Below are 18764 nucleotides of genomic sequence, written 5' to 3'. Positions count from 1 at the left end.
GGGGGGGGGGGGGGGGGGGGAGGGGCAGAGGAAGAAGCAGACTCCCAGTGAGCATGGAGCCCAACATGGGGCTCCATCTCAGGACCCCTGAGATCATGACCAGAGCCGAAGGCAGATGCTTAACCAACTGAGGTACCCAGGCACCCCTTCCTTTTATTTTATAACTCTCTTTTCCTTTATCATAACACAAAGGAGTGCTTGGCAACAAGTCATGGCTCTCTTAAAAATATTTAAATCTATTTTATACATTTTTAAATTTTATGTATTTTACATAACATGTATTATGTATTTATTTTATCTATCAATTCATTCAACACTTTTACTAACTCTATAAGTTATATATTACTGGCCTCATTTTCAAGAAGGAACTAAATTTCACAAAAATAATAACCCTGAAAACCATGATGTATAGAAGTGAATATTTATTTAGAATAAGAAAAGAAATCACAAAATTTTTTTTTTTTTAAATATTTTATTTATTTATTTGAGAGAGAGAATGAGATAGAGAGAGAGAGCAGAGAGGGGGGAGGGTCAGAGGGAGGAGCAGACTCCCTGCCGAGCAGGGAGCCCGATGCGGGACTCGATCCCGGGACTCCAGGATCATGACCTGAGCCGAAGGCAGTCGCTTAACCAACTGAGCCACCCAGGCGCCCGAAATCACAAAAATTTTAAAAGCTGACCAATACCATCATCACTTCAAAATCCAGAAAAATAACATAATGTTTAAATTAATGAACTACCTAATATATCTCTAGAACACTTTTTCCTTCATTTAAAAAACTGCAGGAATACATAAGATAAAATTTACATTTTAACCACGTTTAAGTGTACAGTTCTGTGGCACTAAGTACTTTCACCTTGTTGGGCAACCAGCACCACCATCTGTCTCGAGAACTTTTTCATCTTCCCAAACGGAAATTGTGTCGCCATTCAACGGTGACTTCCCATTTTCTCCTCCCCTTACCCTCTGCCCACTGCCGTCCTACTTTGTGTCTCTGAATTTGCCTACTCTAGGGACCTCATGTAAGTGGAATTATATAGTAACCGGTCCTTCTGTGACTGGCTTATTTCAATTAGCATAACATTATCTATGTTGTAGCTTGTGCCAGAATTTCCTTCCTTTTTGAGGCTGAATCATATTCCATGGTATGATTGTTTATTCATCCATCCATGGACATGTGGGTTGCTTCCTTTTGGCTCCTGTGAATAATGCTGCTATGGACTTAGGCGTACAGATATCTGTTCCAGTCCTTGCTTTTACTTTTTTTAGGTATACACCTGAAAGTGTAATTGCTGGATCATATGTTAATCCTATGATTAACTTTTTAAAGAATCACCATACTGTTTGCTACAGCAGCTGCACCATTTTACATTCCCACCAACAAAGCACAAGGTTTCCATTTTCCATGTCCTCGCCAACACTTGTGTTTTGTTTTGAAGTAATCTCTACACTCAAGGTGGGTCTCGAACTCACAACCCTGAGATCAAGCGTCACATGCTCTACCAACCAAGCCAGCCTGGCGTGCCCCCTTGTTTTTTTGATAATAGCCATCCTAACGGATGTGAGGGGGTCCCTGCATTTTTGGACTTCATACTTTTTGATCTCCTCTTCATCTGTCAGTGATTTTGTTTTATCATTTTTTACAGAAAGACAAATTAGTCTTTTCTCTAGCATGGTGGCTGGGATTCATAAACTATGTGACTTCACACAGTCACTGTGCATAATACTGCTACAAAATGATGTCCTACAAACACAGAAGTCCTGGTAAACGCTTGATTTTTGTAAACACACACACACACACAAAACCCCAAAAAACAAATGATGCATTCAGTTTATAGTCTGCATTATTGAGTATATTCCTGAGGGGAGGGAACTTCTGTTGAGCTCAGTGTCACTGAGAACCAACTTCTCCGTTGAAAATTGTACGTGCCTGGTGAATAGAAGAATGTTTCACCTCTGTGTCCTGATACTAAGCATACATGTGCAGTGGGAAGTGAACATATTCCTCGAAGCCATTCTCACACCAGGAGAATTAGCAATAACTTAACCATACACAGAAGTGACTGCGAACCACATAGATATATTTCATCAGCCCAAATGGAATGTAGCTCTATTCAACTTCTCCTTAGCAGGATCCCCAAAATGCCTGTTCCTATTCCAATGCCACCCTACACTAGGGGGCAATGTGAGTGGCCTGTCTTTCACTTGTTGATCTGTGGGAGTTCTTTATATATTACAGATTACAAGTCCTTTATCTGTTATATGCTTACAAACATTGTCTTGTACTCTGGGCTTGTTTGCCTTTTCACTCTCTTAATTATGTTTTTGATGAACGGAAGTTCTCAATATTAATATGGTGCGACTTACCTATTTCCTTTATGGTTACTGATTTTGGTGTCCTGTTTAAAATTTTTTTTCCTTAGCTCAAAGTCAGGAAGATATTTTCCTGTTTTCTTCTAGAAACTTTGTTGTATTTTTTACATTTAGACAATCAATCCATCTGGAACTAAGTTTTTTGTGTTTTTTTTTAAGATTTTTATTATTTATTTATTTGAGAGAGAGAATGAGAAGGGGGAGGGTCAGAGGGAGAATCAGACTCCCCACTGAGCAGGGCCCGATCCCGATCCCGGAACTCCAGGATCATGACCTGAGCCCAAAGCGGTTGCTTAACGGACTGAGCCACCCAGGCGCCCTGGAACTAAGTTTTGTATATGTTGTGAGCTGGGAGCCAAGATTTTTTTTTAATATCGATATCCAGGTGCCCCAGTGTTAATTACTGAGAAGACCACCCTCTCCACTCCTCTGTGCTGGAACTTTTAACATAATCCAGTGTCTACTTGTGTGTGGATTTCTTTATGGACTCTCTTCTGTGCTGTTGGCTAGTTTTCTGTCTTTGCATCAATACCACATCATCTTAGATATTGTATGTTTATAATAAGTGTTGACACCTGGTAGTCATTCCAATTATGTTCTTTATGATCATCTTAGCTATTTGGGGGGCTTTATATTTCCACCTGAATTTTGGAAGCATATTGTGGGCAATTTCTAAAACAAAAGGAACTGCTGGTGTTTTTATTTCGATTATATTGATCTGTAGTTCAGTTTGTGGAGTAAGTCATTTACCTTTTCTACAGCCTAGATCCCTCTTCTAAAAAAATAAGACGAAAATACAAAGTGAGCAATGCTGAGCATTACATGAGACAGTGTATTTGCAAAATGGAAAAAAAAAACCTACTATAGAAATGCAGGGCTTTTATTATACAGTGAGAAGGAACACACCTGGGCGGGCACTGGGGCAAGATCTGCCCACAGTGGGTTTTAGAGAGGTTGGAGTAACTCTGGAATCTGGTCATGGGTGGGCTCCTCCTTCCTTGACTCTGGCTTCTAACTCAGAGGCTGGGGTTCAGGGAGAGGGTGAGGAGGGGCTGCTGAGATTTTCCTGCCCTGGCACCTCCCACCCCACTCCCCATCCCCCGCAGGTAGCACATTTCCTCAGGATGCTTGTCTATGCGTTTGCCTTCTCCCATCTTTTACTTCATAGCCTGGAACCTGAGGAGAGAATCACACTATGATTTATTTTGCAGACACACCGCTGTGTGCCACGTCCAGTTCTGGGTGGATCTGCCTTTGCACGGGTTCCGGATAGACTGTCACACCTGGAGAGAAGGTGACCAGGCACTGCCAATGGGCAACGGACCTTTGCCACGCGACTGTCCCTCTTCTGTTCCCTGGAGCGTGTTCTGAGTTGAGCTGAGGCCATTTGTGTGTGTTTGTGTGACCAGGGCACACACTGAGACAATTGTCTTTCTCTTTGAGTCAGCTTGTTTAGAAAACTCCAGGGTCTGAGCCTCCTCTCCATACCCTCCCACCTATGGCCCTAGACCCTTCTTTCAAGGGCTTTCTTTGGACTCCCTTGGACAAATACCCTCTGCCAAAGAGGAATCCCCAGGCTGAAACAAAGGGAGGTCAGTGGGACCCTAAACCTTTCCTTTTCGTGGGTCATTGTCTTTCCTTCCTTCTGGATCTTCGGGGAGCTGTGTGTGCAGCCCTGGAGGGGCCCCCACCATGGGCACAGAGGCTGGGGTCCCCCGCGCTGCTTATGTCACCCCCTGCAGCCCCAGTCCACTCTCCCAGGTGCTGGTGAGCCCAGGAACGTCCGGGAATTGTCACATCCTTAGGCCCTCGGGCTCCCTCAGTACCTTCTGCCCCCCCCCCCGCCCCCGCCGCTGACTTCGGGGCGCCCAGCTGGGCGGCGCGTGGGCCGGCTAGGAAGGCTGCGCGCACCCAGCAGGCCGGGGTGTGTACCGGCGGCCCGCCCAGGGAGCGCGGCAGGGCTGCGGGCCAGGTGAAGCCCCAGCACGGGGCCCGGGTCCCCCTCACTGCGGGGCGGGCTGCAGCCTGACCTCGGCAACATTCAGATTCCCGGCCCTTTCATCCCCCACCTCCTGTCGCAGCGGCCAGCCTGCAGCTGAGGGGACCCAGACGGCGGCGGCGGGACGCGGCCGCACCCTCCCGCCCGCAGCTGCTGCCAGGCCTCCCTCAGAAGCCCGGGGACCTGGCGGGGGTGGTGGGGGGGGGAGCCCGAGACAAAGGAAGCCCACCATAAACCCAGCAGCATGTCTGTAATCACCAGAGCCCTTTGTTTAGAGCTGGTTTAAACAAGTTGTGATCCCGTGGAAGGGGAGGCCATAAACCGCAGTGAAAATAAAAGTGTTTACAGCGAGGGAGAGGGAAGGGCTGTGGGATTCGTTTGGCCAGGGGCGGTGGGGGAGTCGCGGCGGGCGGGCGGCCGGCGCGCAGGGCAGGGGCTTCCTCTCGGTGCGGGGCGGGCCGCCTCCAGCCGCGCGCACGCCGGCCCTGCTGGAAGGTCCGTTGCCCATTGGCAGTGCCTCGTCACCTTCTCTCCAGGTGTGACAGTCTATCCGGAACCCGTGCAAAGGCAGATCCATCCCAGGAAGGGGGGGGGGCAGCGGGGGGGTGGGAGGGGGGCCGCTGCCCCTCCCCCACCCAGGGGACGGTCCCAAAACCCCGGGGGGAGAGGACAGGGCAGGGTCCCCGGTCTTTGTGACCTCCAGAGAGTCATGGCGGGGGGGGGGGGGGGGCAGAGCTCAGCTTTTCCACTCCTCTACAAATTCCTTTATAATGAATGGACTTGAGGGGGTCCCCTGAATAAGAGGGTTGCAGGGCAGTTGTCTCTGGAAGAAATGCCTCTTAGGCCCCACTTATCAGCCTGGAAAGGTGTAAGGTGGAGAGTGTCACCCGAGGGAACTGCATTCCTCAGGGCAGCTTCTGCGGTCTGTGGGTGGTGAGGAGGAAGATAAAGGTTTGTTAAGGTGGAAGGAGGTTATGCCTGAAATATCCCAAGGACCTCAGCCCCGAGCAGGGCTCTGCACACCTTTCACCATGTTCCATCCCCGGCTCTATTTGACATAAACATCTCCTAGTCATTCATTCAGCAAATGGGCACTTACTGTAGGCCAGGCAACCAGGCAGGGGCTCTCCAGGTGTGGGCCACAGTCCTGTCTTAAGGGGCGCAAGCGCATGCACATACGTACCCCTGTTTCATTCTCCCCAAGAATACACGTGTCCAGGCAGTGTAACTTTTGGAGAACGGCAGTGCCAAGTAAAGCTAACGTGATTCGTGGACATTGTGCTGATGTCACATGGCCGAATCGGTTGTCTATGCTCAGAAGGAAAGGCTGCCAGGCTTTTTGGCCAAAAAAATCACATGAAGGTCACGTTTATACTAATGAGGAAAATGAGTCATCAGAGGCACATGGAAGATGCATCAGGTGGGTCCTTTTCCCCTTTAAAAATTTGTGACTCTTCAACTGGCAACATTTGTTGAAGTTGGGTCCTCCCAAATGCAAAAGCCCAGCTGAAAATGTCTCTTCGGACACTCGTGTACTTTTCCCTCCCTTCTTGGATCAGTCTTGCCGGTAGAAGAGATGAGCTTTGTTCTGGAACACTCGGTATGCTTTCTTCTTTAGGAGAACACATAAGAAAATTAACAGTGAAGCCTGTTCTGTGAAATGCCTTTACTTTCTGTAATTTGATTTCAAACACATTCTAGTACAAGCTTAGTTACTCTGGTGTTTTCCCTAGGACTGTTCTCCTATTTGTAAAATTAGCTATTTTATGATCTGTGAGCTCCCTTCCAGCTAACAACAAAACGGAACAAATAACATTCCGAGTAACAAAGGAGCAAGATTAATTGTACTGGTAGGAAATCATGTTATGTACACTTTTAGGGAGCATCTCACACCCTCTGGGCATACATAGCCATTCATAGGGTCCTGGTGTAAGACGCATGCGTCTCCAAGCCTCACTGCTTGATACAAATTGTCTATTCTCCCAAAGATCAGCCACCTGGGGTAAAAGACCCCCAAGACTTCCCCTCCCTGAGCTGTGAGGCCCAAAGGGTGGCAGCAGGTGTCTTTCTTGAGGGTACTATCTTGCTGGCTTCCCTGAGGGGTGGTTCCTGCGGGTCACCCCTTTGCTGCTGTGAAGCAAGCATGCTTGTCCTTCATCCATGATGCTGAGTCCTGGGGAGGGAGTTAAGATGGCAGAGGAATAGGACTCATGCTGAGTCATTGGGGCTTCCTGTGAAAGGTGTACAGGGATCCAGGACCAGGTGGCTCTCAAGTAGAGTCACCAACCAGGGAAGGATGCCACCATCAAGAGGACCCGAAGGACCCGAAGGAGGTCAGCTTACCTGACTCAGGAGATCTTACGAGAAGCGAATCCATGGGGCTCTTGTCCCCTCAGTGCTGACAAACCAGTTCTTTGTCAGGGAAGAAAACAGTGCCGGGGAAAGGCATGGGCTCTGAAATCAGATAGCTGATTTTGAATCCCATCCCCTCAACTTAGTAATTGGACAAGTTACTTAACATCTCAAAGCCTCTGTGTTCTCATCTGTAAAATGAGGGTAATAATACCCTCCTTCCCAGCCCAGGGGTCTTGTTATGAGGATTACTTGAGATGACATAGGTGAAGTTCCTGCTTTATGGTTTCCTCCCTCCCCCCCTAGTTCCTTCCCTTCCTCCTTCCCAGTGAAGGAAAACTTCATATCACTCTCCACAAATTCTGAAAAATGAAAAAAAAATTATGATAATAGAGGTACCAAATGCAACAGATCAGCTCTTCTTGTTTATGAACATTTCAAATTCCTTCATCAATGAGAAAATTTGACCGTCCCATATATTCTGAATGGAACTGGTTTGGGACATTGGTACCCACCTTGTACTAAACACTGATGTAGACAGTGATACAGAAACGAATGACACGGTTCCTAACCACAAGACAAATGAACACGGAAGCAAATACTTTTAAAGGCACAAAGGATTTTGGAGGAATGTGGCAGAGGACCATTTTTCTTTGCTTGAGGGTGAAACCGGGGAGGGGAGACTGGGGTTCCTGGTTAGGTGAATCTTCTGAAGAAAGCGGTGCCTTCCATAGAAAATAAATCTCTAGAATTTCAAGCTGTGTCAACTAATTTTAGAAATACTTAATGGTAGATCGAATAGGAATTCTTTTCATTGGGTGTCTATTTTTAAAACTGCCCAGATGTGGAGATACAATGCAGAAAATAAATAAGAAGTGACCTCTTTCTCAAAGAAGCTTGAATTCTAATAAACAAGTGAAAAACTGACTATAACCAAAGCTGCTGACACTGTGCCAGGAGTACAGAAAAGGTATAACGAGAATGTATGGCTTTTCATTTACAAAGCTCCTGGTTTTTGAGCCCCTAAATTATTTTAGGGGCCACCCTCCTTTGCAGGCCAGTGTTCCTTTGCTGACCCTAATATGGACCATCAGGGCTACACCATTGGGCTTTGTGAGGCAGTAACAACATTTTTCTCGTGAAGCACTTTGGACGCGTGCTTATCAGAGCACTGGGGTCTCTTCCTACAGAACTGACTGGGGAGTGGGTCCAGGATGAGTGGGTTGGGAGACAACTTTAGATATTCTTAAAGAGACTCGAGATCCAGAGGTGTTTCTTCAGGTTGGCCAACTTTCTACCATGTTTTGCATGGTGATTTCTTTTCTTGAGCCTCCTCCGAGCAGGGTCCCAATCTGATGGTGCTTCAGCCCAAGATGAGCTCCAGGGGGAAGAGGGAAATGAAGAGATTCAATATTCCGTGAGATCAGTACTTACCTACTGCAAGCTGGATGTGATCCCATTTAACTGTCCTGTGGACCCTGGAGATGGGTGCCGTCCCTCCTACAGCTGGGGAAGCTGGGGCTTGGAGAAGACCTGGTGTGTGAGGGGCAGCCCAGGAGTCAGCCCAGATCCCTCCTGCGGACTCTGCACAGCACCTGTCCTTCCTGAGCAGGGCACTGCCTACTCCTCAGGATATTTGCTCGATGGGGTACTGTGCCAGGGACCCAGAACCCAGCTGGCACATGAGGGCTAAATTTCAGTGAAAGATTTGTAAAATTAACCTTGGATTCTCTTTTCATTCTGGCATGTAACATAAACCTAACTTTTATACTAAATCACACATGAATATGTTACAGATTAGAATGCAACATGAACGTGGATTTTACAAATGAAACATCATCTTCAAAGACATTTTACTTTTGCCCGGGGCCCTCTCAGGCTCTGTCTTTCCCTGCAACCAAAGCACCTTCGTGGTCTCAGCTCTGGGACCTCTGAGTCAGAGCCATCAGCCAACCCCCCCCCCCCCCCGGAGTGTGCCTCAAGCATCCCAGGACTCACACATCCGCAGGGATCAGACAGGGAAGTGACTTAATCAAGAGCTGTATGATGTGATCAGCATTAGCAAGCCCCCAGGGACTTCGGAGAGCAAGAGATCTGGCCGTCGGCACATCACAAGAGCATTTCCCAGGGGAGGCGTGTGTGTGATGGGCAGAGAGGAGCGGCGGGCGTTCTGGATCCGAGTTGGTATTCTCATGGTGTGGTGCATGCAAGGGACAGTAAGAAGCAGGCTGCAGTGGAGAAAGGACTGTTTTGCAAGGGACAGTGTGGGGGGAGAGGGACGGCTCAGGGCAAGGTGGGGAAGCTGGGCATGGAGTTTGGATTTGGTGAGGGCCGCAGTGGGGAGCCACGACAGGCCAAGTGTCGGGAACATGAACTCTGGGAAAAAGAGCTGGGTTCAAATCTTGGTTGGGCCACTTTCTGGCCGTGTGACGTTCCAGGACCTCACTGTGCCTTTGTTTCCTCGGGCATTAAATAGTCCCTAAGTGGCAGGTGTGCTGTGAGGGCAATGAGGGCCCCTCGCTCTGTGGGTTGGTAATTCAGTGTAGTAGTTACAGACGCAGGAGGGGGGCAGATAGCACGACAGATGGGAGGTAGGAAGGCGGCCTGGAGGCTGTGTGGGGAGTTTACCGACTTTTCCAGTGGAGTCTAAACTACATGACATACCACTTGCTTCATATCGACTTCCAAATCACAAGGACTTGGTCACCGTATCAGGCTGCTCGTGCTGCCGTAACCCAGCGCCACAGACCAGATGTCTTATACAACGGACGCTTGCTCTCCACGCCGTGGGAGGCTGGGAGTCCCAGATCAAGGCGCTGGCGTGCTCTGTTCGCGTGAGACCTGTCTCCTTGGCCTGTAGACGGTTGTCTTCTTGTTGTGTCCCATGTGGTCTGCCCACATCTGTGCCCTCCCTCATCTCCCTAGTAAGGAGACGAGTCACATGGGACTCATGACCTCGCTTAACTGAATCCCCTCTTTAAAGACTTACCTCCAGGGCGCCTGGGTGGCTCAGTTGGTTAAGCGACTGCCTTCGGCTCAGGTCATGATCCTGGAGTCCCTGGATCGAGTCCCGCATCGGGCTCCCTGCTCGGCAGGGAGTCTGCTTCTCCCTCTGACCCTCCCCCCTCTCATGTGCTCTCTCTCATTCTCTCTCTCTCAAATAAATAAATAAAATCTTTAAAAAAAAAAAAAAAGACTTACCTCCAAATACAGTCACATTTTGAGATACGGGGGTTAAGACTTCAATGTATGGATTTTGGGGGGACACAAGTTAGCACATGTAACCATAAGCTCTGTGGATTGCAGCCACCGGTGTGCGAAGCCCAAGGAGCTGGGGCAGGAGGGCGGGGAGCGAAGTGCATTTGCAGTTGCCTTCTGCCCCTGTGCGGCCTGGCCGGGCTCCGTCTGCGTGGACGGCAGTGGGTGCCCGCATCCCAGGAGCCAAGGGTCACCACAGCCTCAAGGGCCTCATGCTGCTCCCTTGGAGCCCACACGGTTCCACTTCAAGTCTTGAAGCATCTCATGGTGGCTTTTCTGATCATTTGTAACATGCCCAGCCCAGCTGCAGTGACACCAGCAGCTTTATTTTTTTTTTTTAAGATTGTATTTTATTCATTTGAGAGAGAGAACAGGGGTGGGGGGCGGGGGGGGCAGAGGGAGAAGCAGGCCCCTGCTGAGCAGGGAGCCCCACGTGGGGCTTGATCCCAGGACCCTGAGATCATGACCCTGAGATCTTAACCAACTGAGCCACCCAGGAGCCCCCATACACCAGCAGCTTTAAAAAGTAAAAGGAGGGGCGCCCGGCTGGCTCAGTCAGAAGAGTGCGCAACTCTTGATCTCAGGGTTGTGAGTTCGAGCCCCACGGTGGGTGTAGAGATGACTAACACAAATAGATAAACTTTAATAAATAAATAAATGAATAAAAGAAAAAGGAAAAAGAAAGAAAAGGGAGAGCAGGGAACTAAGGAGATCGTGATTGTGCTGTGAGTTTGTTGGCCCTGGAGCTTCAGTCTCCCACAGTCTAAGATATGTGTACAAGCGGACGCTGGAGCTGAGGGGTCTTCGTCAAATCATTCCTGACAGAAGAGTCCTTTCCTTTCATCTAGGATCCTCAGTGAAACATTCTAAGGAGAAACAGATACGCAGCAAGAACATGACAGGCACTTGAACATTTTTCCCTGCTCCCACATTGCTCAGGACCAGGAGGTGGAGGAAGGAGGGGCAGGGGCTGGGCTATGGTGCCCTCTCTGCCATGGGGAAGGGGGTGTGACTAGAGAGTGGGGGGGCCTGGAGCGAGGAGAGGGGGACGTGAGGAGGAGGGAAGAGTGGGGGAGAGAAAGAGAAGGGGAAGAGGAGGAGAGGGGAAGACTGCTATGGGTGGAGGGGGGAGGACTGAGAGTGGGGGGAAGGGGAGAGGGGGGAGGGGGGAGAGTGGAAGGTGGGGGGTGGTAAGCACAGCTGGGAGCAGAGGGAGAAAGTGCTATTTTTAGCAGATAAAAAATGAAACTGAGTTTTTGGCATCTCTTTATTCTTAAGGCAACTTTGACCTATTTTACCTCATCTCCAATCTGCTCTCGTTATCTAAATAATGTATCTCAGCTAAGCTAAGATTGTTATCCAGGTAGTTAACGATCTGTTATCTCCTGATTGGAATATGCTAAATGGGTTTCCCATCCCCCCCACCCCTCCCGTACCCTGGTACTTGGTCATTCTTTCATCCAACTTACGCTTGTATGTGTATGGGCCAGGCTCCATGCTGGGCCCCAGATAGCCACAGAGCCTCCCTTTTGCAACCAAAGGGAAGTAGATGCACCATCCTATTGTTCTGTCTGCCTTGCTTGAGTTATTGAGTCTTGAGTAGGAGGGCAGATTGGGTCTTCATTGAACAAACTGGAATATTCTTAAGCACAGAGAATAGGATAATGACCACCATCTACCCATCCCCCAGCTTCCACATGGCCAAACTTGTTTTGTCTTCTTTGACAACCCCTCCATGACCACCACCCAGATTGTTCTGAAGCGAGTCCCAGGTAGCCCATCATTTGTAAATATTTTAGTAAGTATTTCTAAATGATAAAGGCTCTTAAAAAATATAGCTACAATGATACTGCACCTAAAATAATAATAATCCCTCAATATCATTCAAATATACAGCCAATGTTCACATTTCTCTGATTGCCTAATAATTATTTTACAGTTTGTTGTTTGATTTGGGATCCATGAGAGGTCAGGGCATTGACCTATGTCTCTTGAGTATCTTTTAATCTGTAGGTCCCGACAACCTCTCCTACCCCTCAGAAATTAAGTTGTCCCTTCTTTAGAGTTTCCTACAGGCTGAATCTTGCTGATGGTATTCTTATAATGTATTTTAACCTGCTCTCTATCTCTTATATTTGCAGATCTAGAGGTTTGGTTGGGGGTGGTGGTGTTTCTGCGCAAGACTGCTTTATAGGTGGGGTGTATTTCTATTACCAAGTATATAATGTTGATTTTCCTCTCCTTGTGAAATGTTACTAACCATTGATGACCCCTATCCAAATTTATTTACTTGGAGTTGCAAAATGGTGATATTCTAATTCTATCATTCCTTCTTCATCTATTAGCTGGCATACTATAAAGTAAAACCTCCCTCATCAACTCTTTGGTTATCCCGAGCTCCAGATCATGTAGGAAACAATGGACCAAAAAAAATAAAATAAAAGTGGGGGAGGGGGAAAATTAGCCAGTCCTGAAAGGGGAAGTCTCTCTCCAGGTCTGTAATGCCTTCCTGAGATGTCAAAACATCTTAAGATACAGAAAGTAATAAATATGATTAATACAAGTCTCAAAAAAAAAAAAAAAGGAAAGAAAGGATAAATGCTTGGTTCTTTCTTTCTCATTTTTAAAGATTTATTTATTTGAGAGAGAGAGAGAGGGCGAGGGGTGGGGAGGGGCAGAAGGAGAGGGAGAGAGACTCTCAAGCAGACTCCCCACTGAGCACAGAGCCCCATGTGGGGCTTGATGTGGGGCTCCATCTCACCCTGAGATCATAGCCTGAACCGAAATCAAGAGTCGGATGCTTAACCGACTGAGCCACCCAGGTGCCCCTGCTTGGTTCTTTCCCAGTTCAAAGGTGAATAGAGATTTGGTTCCTTAACATCACCCAAAGGTAATTACTTGAGTAGTTCCTGCTCTGGTGGGCTTTTATATCTCTGTGAGCTCAGGGACTTAAACAAATGGGACTTACTTCAATCCACTGCACTTTTCATGCTTACCAAAAATGTTTAAATGGTCTTATCTTTGGCCGATGAGAGCCTTCTCAAGCTTGGTTCCAAGAACTTTGAGGCCACCTGAGTAGACTGATAGCTTCCTTGTTTCCTGATAGGAGAAAACAGGCTATGTTTGAGCCCCCAACCCTGCAATGGACCATTTCTTCAAGAACTCCTGATTATTTTTCGAGGACGATGTTCCCTGGAGATCCTAGTCTCAGTGCTGGGCGTGCTAATTCCAACTGGGGTGGGGGGGGGGGGTCATTGTGTCCAGGCCTTTCCCATGGACAGAGCTGGAAGACTTGTGCTCTTTATTGGAGATTAATCACAAGGCGATTTTCTGATACTTCAGTTCACATCAAGGATCACAGGGATTTGACTTCATCAACCACAGAGAAAAGTCTTCAAATATACCAGCATAGTTACGCATTTGATTTAGCCCACAATACAGACATGAGTCTCAGAATAATAATGTGAACACGCCCACCAACAGCACGATTCCTGAAAGCTATTCATGGTTCTGTTTCCAGTTCTTTCTGTCCTGGGAGTAAGCCCACTGAGAATGTACCATCAAGTGGTGGCACTTCAGAATCACCTGCAGAGACACCTCTGGTCACAGGGGCACACATCCTTTGGTCCATTTGTTTCCTTTTACTTGCAGTTTTCCGGCATTGCTTTTTGATTTACTTTTGTTTTGTAAAATTTCGTAAAATATTTATGGCTCCAAAATAAATTCTGTAGAACTTGGTGTATGAAATAAGTCGACATTTGTCCTCGCCTCCTATGGCTTATCCTCTCCCTTCCTCTACTTGTAAGCATTGAAAATTTATGGCCTATTCTTCCATTTTTATTTTTTTGAAAGATTTTATTTATTTATTTGGCAGAGAGAGAGAGAGATAAAGAGAGAGCACGAGCACGGGGAGCGGCCAGCAGAGGGAGAAGCAGGCTCCCCACTGAGCAAGGAGCCCGACGTGAGGCTCGAACCCAGGACCCTGGGATCAGGACCGGAGCCGAACGCAGACGCTCAACCAACTGAGCCACCCAGGTATCCCTAGTCTTCTCTCTTTAAATGCTTGTATATATTTGTGTAAGAGCTGTATTGAGATATAATTTACAAACCACAAAATTCATTCTTTTATAATGTGTGTGTGTCATGTTTTCGTAAACAGCTGCATATAATAAACACTTCTTTCTGCCTGGTTTTTGTGCAGACCGTATACCCTAGGGGTCCTTGCGTGCGCGTACGTACAGAGCTTCCCTGCCCATTCGCACGGCCGCAGTGGCTACAAGTACCATAATTCAGTCGACTGGTGGACATCTCGCTCATGTTAGATTGTTGCTTTACAAATAATGCGTATGTATTTTCAGATTTTGGCCAGTCTACTCTTGGGATAGATTTGTAAAAGGGAAATTGCTGGGTCAAAGGGAAACACATACCATTTTTTTCTAGACATTCCCCAATTCCCCTCCCACCATACGCGTAGGAGAAGTTGTTTCCTCCCAGCCTTGCTAGCGTTGCATAGTGTCGAACGGCTGCGTTTCCGTGAACCTGTTAGCAGAGAAATTATATCTCAGCTCAACATCACTTTGAGTTTCTCTCCATCTGAGTGAGGTTGAGGGCCTTTGGGTGACTGACAGCCACTCTCAGTTCTTGGGAACCATGTTCTCATTTCCTCTCCATTTTTCCATAGGTGGGGTGGCTTCTAGAACTCTCTGTGATAAGTGTGCAAACATGTTTCCTTTTGTCTTTTGTCTTTTTACTTTATAATAGGGCTTTGTGCCATGTAAAAGGTATTTGTCATTGTCATTATTTTATATAAGCAAGTTTATCAATACCTTATTGCTTCTGGGTTTGAAACAGAATTAGGGAACTTTGTCCCATTTCTGGTGCGTGGATTTGAGACGTCTCCCGAACAGTCTACTAAATTCTCATATGTAGTTGGGTCCGTTTCTGAAGCTTCTTTCCTGGTTCTTTGGTCTGCCTATCTATCCTTGGGCCCAAGTTAAACAGTTTTATTATAGAGATTTTATAATATACTCTAATGTATAGTCAGGCTACCCTGTTTTCTCCCCAGTGTGGCTCCTTTCCAGGATTTTCCCAGTTATTATTGTTGGTGTACAAACCATATTTTTAAAGTTTTAACAAGGATTTACACTATCGCAATACATGGATCTTCTTTAGATCCTCATTGAAACAAAAACATTATTTAAAAAAAAAAAAAGGTTTGTATCAACCTTTGTATCAACCTTCCTTGTGGCCAAGGAAATGCCCACATTGGGTATTTAATGAAATTAAGGAGTTTTTGTTAATGTGTGTATGTGTGTGTACTTTTGATAATGGCATTGAGAAGTTGGGTTTTTTTTGAGTTCTTATCCTGTGATGACAGATTAAATCATGATTTTTATTTGCTTCCAAGTAATCCTGGTGGTGGTGAGAGGGGAGATAGATGGAATAAGATGGGCAGAAATTGATGATTCTTGAAGCTGAGTGATGGGTACTTGGGGGCTCATTTTATCAATCTATCGACTTTTATGTATGTTTAAAATTGCCCATAACAAAAATTTTTAAATAGATAAAGGGGCATCAGGTTCTAAATTTTTTGAAATGTGGAGCAATATGAGATTTAAAAAAAAAAAAATCAGATTTAGCAAAGAGTGGGTACTTTGCCTAAGGAAATTTGCAGCCAGAGTGGGGACAGCAGAAGTCACAGGTAGGGAGAAAATGCTTTGCAGTGGGCAGAGTACTAGCGTGGCTCAGGGCCAGGTACTTTTGCTAATCCTTTCCTCCAATAGACATTTACCTGTAACTGAACTATATCCTTCCCTGGGACTTAAAGTTCCCATATAGGCATGCCCAATTTATACACCAAGTGAGTTCCTGAAAACCTGGGTTGAAATATTCTGTTTTGTAACTGTTAGCCTAGCATATTGCCCAGAGTTTGCTTTGGATGGTCCCTGAAGTTCTTAAGCATTTCAAAAGGACAGAATAAATAAGATGTCATAAGTGTCACTTTTAGGGAGCTCCTTTTATTTTTGAACAATGAATTTTTTAGAAACAAACATTACAGACTGCAGACCACAGGCCCCCTCATTTGCCCTTTCCACACGTCAGCACTTAGTAAGGTCATGTTTGTGCCATGTTTAAAACCAGCACTCGATCCTGCAACTTGGTACCCTCTATTGATGGCATAGCCTGAGGACGGGGAGATTGAGGTTTTGCTCACCAAAAGTTAGTATTTTCTCAGTCCTTATCAAAACTTAAGAGATCGTGTGAGGAAAAAAAAAATACAGATGGAACTGGATCATTGGAATTAGGGAGGAGGGAAACAAATATATTCTCCTTGATTCCTTTTTAAATTTAATCCTGGCTACATATATTACCTGTTAAACATGAATAGATATAACTACTTTGAGAAACAGCTCTGTATTGACTGACAGTGAGGATATAGATTCTATGACCCACACACCCCAGCTCTTGAGATATACTTCAGAGATATGAGCACCTGGGCACAAGTACAAAAGAATGTGCTAGCGAGATTGTTCACAACAGCCTAATACCAGAAACAATGCAAATGTTCATCAGCAATGAACCAATACCAGCCAAATACCGGAAACAATGCAAATGTTCATCAGCAACCAAAAGGATAAATATGTAGTTGAATATTGACGTATTGGATGATCATACAGCAACGAAGATGAATAAACCATGGCGATATTCTATAACACGGATCAGCGGTACAACAGATCAGCGGTACAAGAGTAATGCTGGTGGAGGAAGCAAGACAAATAAGATACAGTTATATTGTTTATAAATAAGTTGCTAAAGGATGCACACAGAGGTGTGTTAAACTCTACAATTCACTAAAAAGAATGTGGTCATCCTAGAAGACAGGACAGTGGTTATCTGGTAGGGAGGGGGAAATAAACGAGAAGGGACACATAGACACATTTCGGGTTCTGGAAATGTTCTTTTGATCATCCTGGTTGGTAAATGCACGGGCAGACAACGTTAAATGATTTATCAAGCTGAACATTTATTTACGTGCACCTTTCTGGATATGTTTTACATCTCTCAATTAAAAAGTTAAAATAAAAAAGTTAAGCAGAGGAGTTTTAAAAAGGCATGGGAAACATAATAATAAACATGACAACATAACATAATAACCTAAACATTGTACATAAAAATACATCACTTATAAAACAGTCACGGTGGACAGAATTATCTATAAAGTCACTAAACTGTTGAGTCATATCAATCACACTTACTTAAAGCATGTCAGAGAAACTAGAGATACATAAGGGATGCAAAACATCTAAATGTGTTAACAACAGTGCTTTTTGCTGAATTGGCAGTTTAGAAATATGCATCTGTGTGTCCAGGTTAAATAATGATTTGTAAAGAGAAAACATACAAATGGAAAAAAATAGTAGCTCACAGGGATAAATTGAGATGTTTAGAGAAAAGAAAACCCTGAAATATACTGCTTTGTTGGGGGGGGGGAATGAGGGCTTAGAATAAAACTGTTTTACTTTGGGGTGTGTATATGCAGGGCAGAGCGTAGGGGACTGTTTTGAGTCACAGAAGGAAATGACTACTGTTATTACCAGCTCAGCCTCTGGACGTCCTTATGGATTTGCCATGCCCTCAGCAGCCAGCAGAGCCCTTGCAAGAACCAAATTGTCCCAGCTATCTGCCAGCCAACAGCTCAACTCAGGATGCGTTTCTAGATTTTAACATTGATTAATACAGCACAGATTAGTGATGGATCATTACAAGAGTTGTGTATCCCTTCCCATGGCATCGGGTTTGAGAAACGAAAGCCAAAGGGCAGAAATATAAGGGACAATTCCACAGACTATCAGCATAAGTAGCAGAATCACTCTGAGCAAAGAGAAAGGAGGATGGGAGCACGGAGTCTGCTGCATGCCTGGTCCCATGCTCGTTGCTCTTCACGTGACGTTGTACAATCTGGCTGGTCGTGCCTCCCGCTAAGTACGTACAAACCGTGAAGGATGGACTGTTCTCCTCCATTTCACAGACGGGGACACTGGGATCCAGAGTGGTAAAGTAACTTGTACAGGGGCGCCTGGGTGGCTCAGTCGTTAAGCGTCTGCCTTCGGCTCAGGTCATGATCCCAGGGTCCTGGGATCGAGCCCCACATCGGGCTCCCTGCTCAGCGGGAAGCCTCCTTCTCCCTCTCCCACTCCCCCTGCTTGTGTTCCCTCTCTCGCTGTGTCTCTCTCTGTCAAATAAATAAAATATAAAAAAAAAAGTAACTTGTACAAAGTAAGTGTCAGGACCTGCGGAAAAGTGTGAATTTCAATTAAAAAAACACAAATTGTGATCATCCACAAGATGTGAAGAAAATGTAAATGTTTTAACTAATACATTTATTATGAATGAAGGCTAAGCATTTAGGGCTGTAAATAAATTTTCCAAAATGGAATTCATTTCAGGCTTCCTGATTTCAAGACTGATTATATAGCTACAATAATCAAGAGTGTGTGGGATTGGTGGAGGGACAAATACTGGGCTCCATGGACCAGAAGAGAGATCCCAGAAATAGACCCACGTGAATATACTCAACTAATTTTTGATAAAGGACCAACAGCAATCCAGTGGAGGAAGAGTAGCTTTTCAAACAACGGTGCTGGAGCAAATAGTCATCCTCTTAGAAAAATTAACTTCAAGTGGAAAATGAACTTAGATGTAAAAAGTAAAACTATGAAACTTTTAGAGAAAACGTGAGAGAAAATCTTCAGGATACAGGGCTAGACAAAGTTCTTAGAC

The sequence above is a fragment of the Phoca vitulina genome, unplaced genomic scaffold, assembly GCF_004348235.1.
Source record: "Phoca vitulina isolate PV1807 unplaced genomic scaffold, GSC_HSeal_1.0 scaffold5, whole genome shotgun sequence".
NCBI classification, from domain to species: Eukaryota; Metazoa; Chordata; class Mammalia; order Carnivora; family Phocidae; genus Phoca; species Phoca vitulina.
This window is presented reverse-complemented; position numbering follows the sequence as displayed.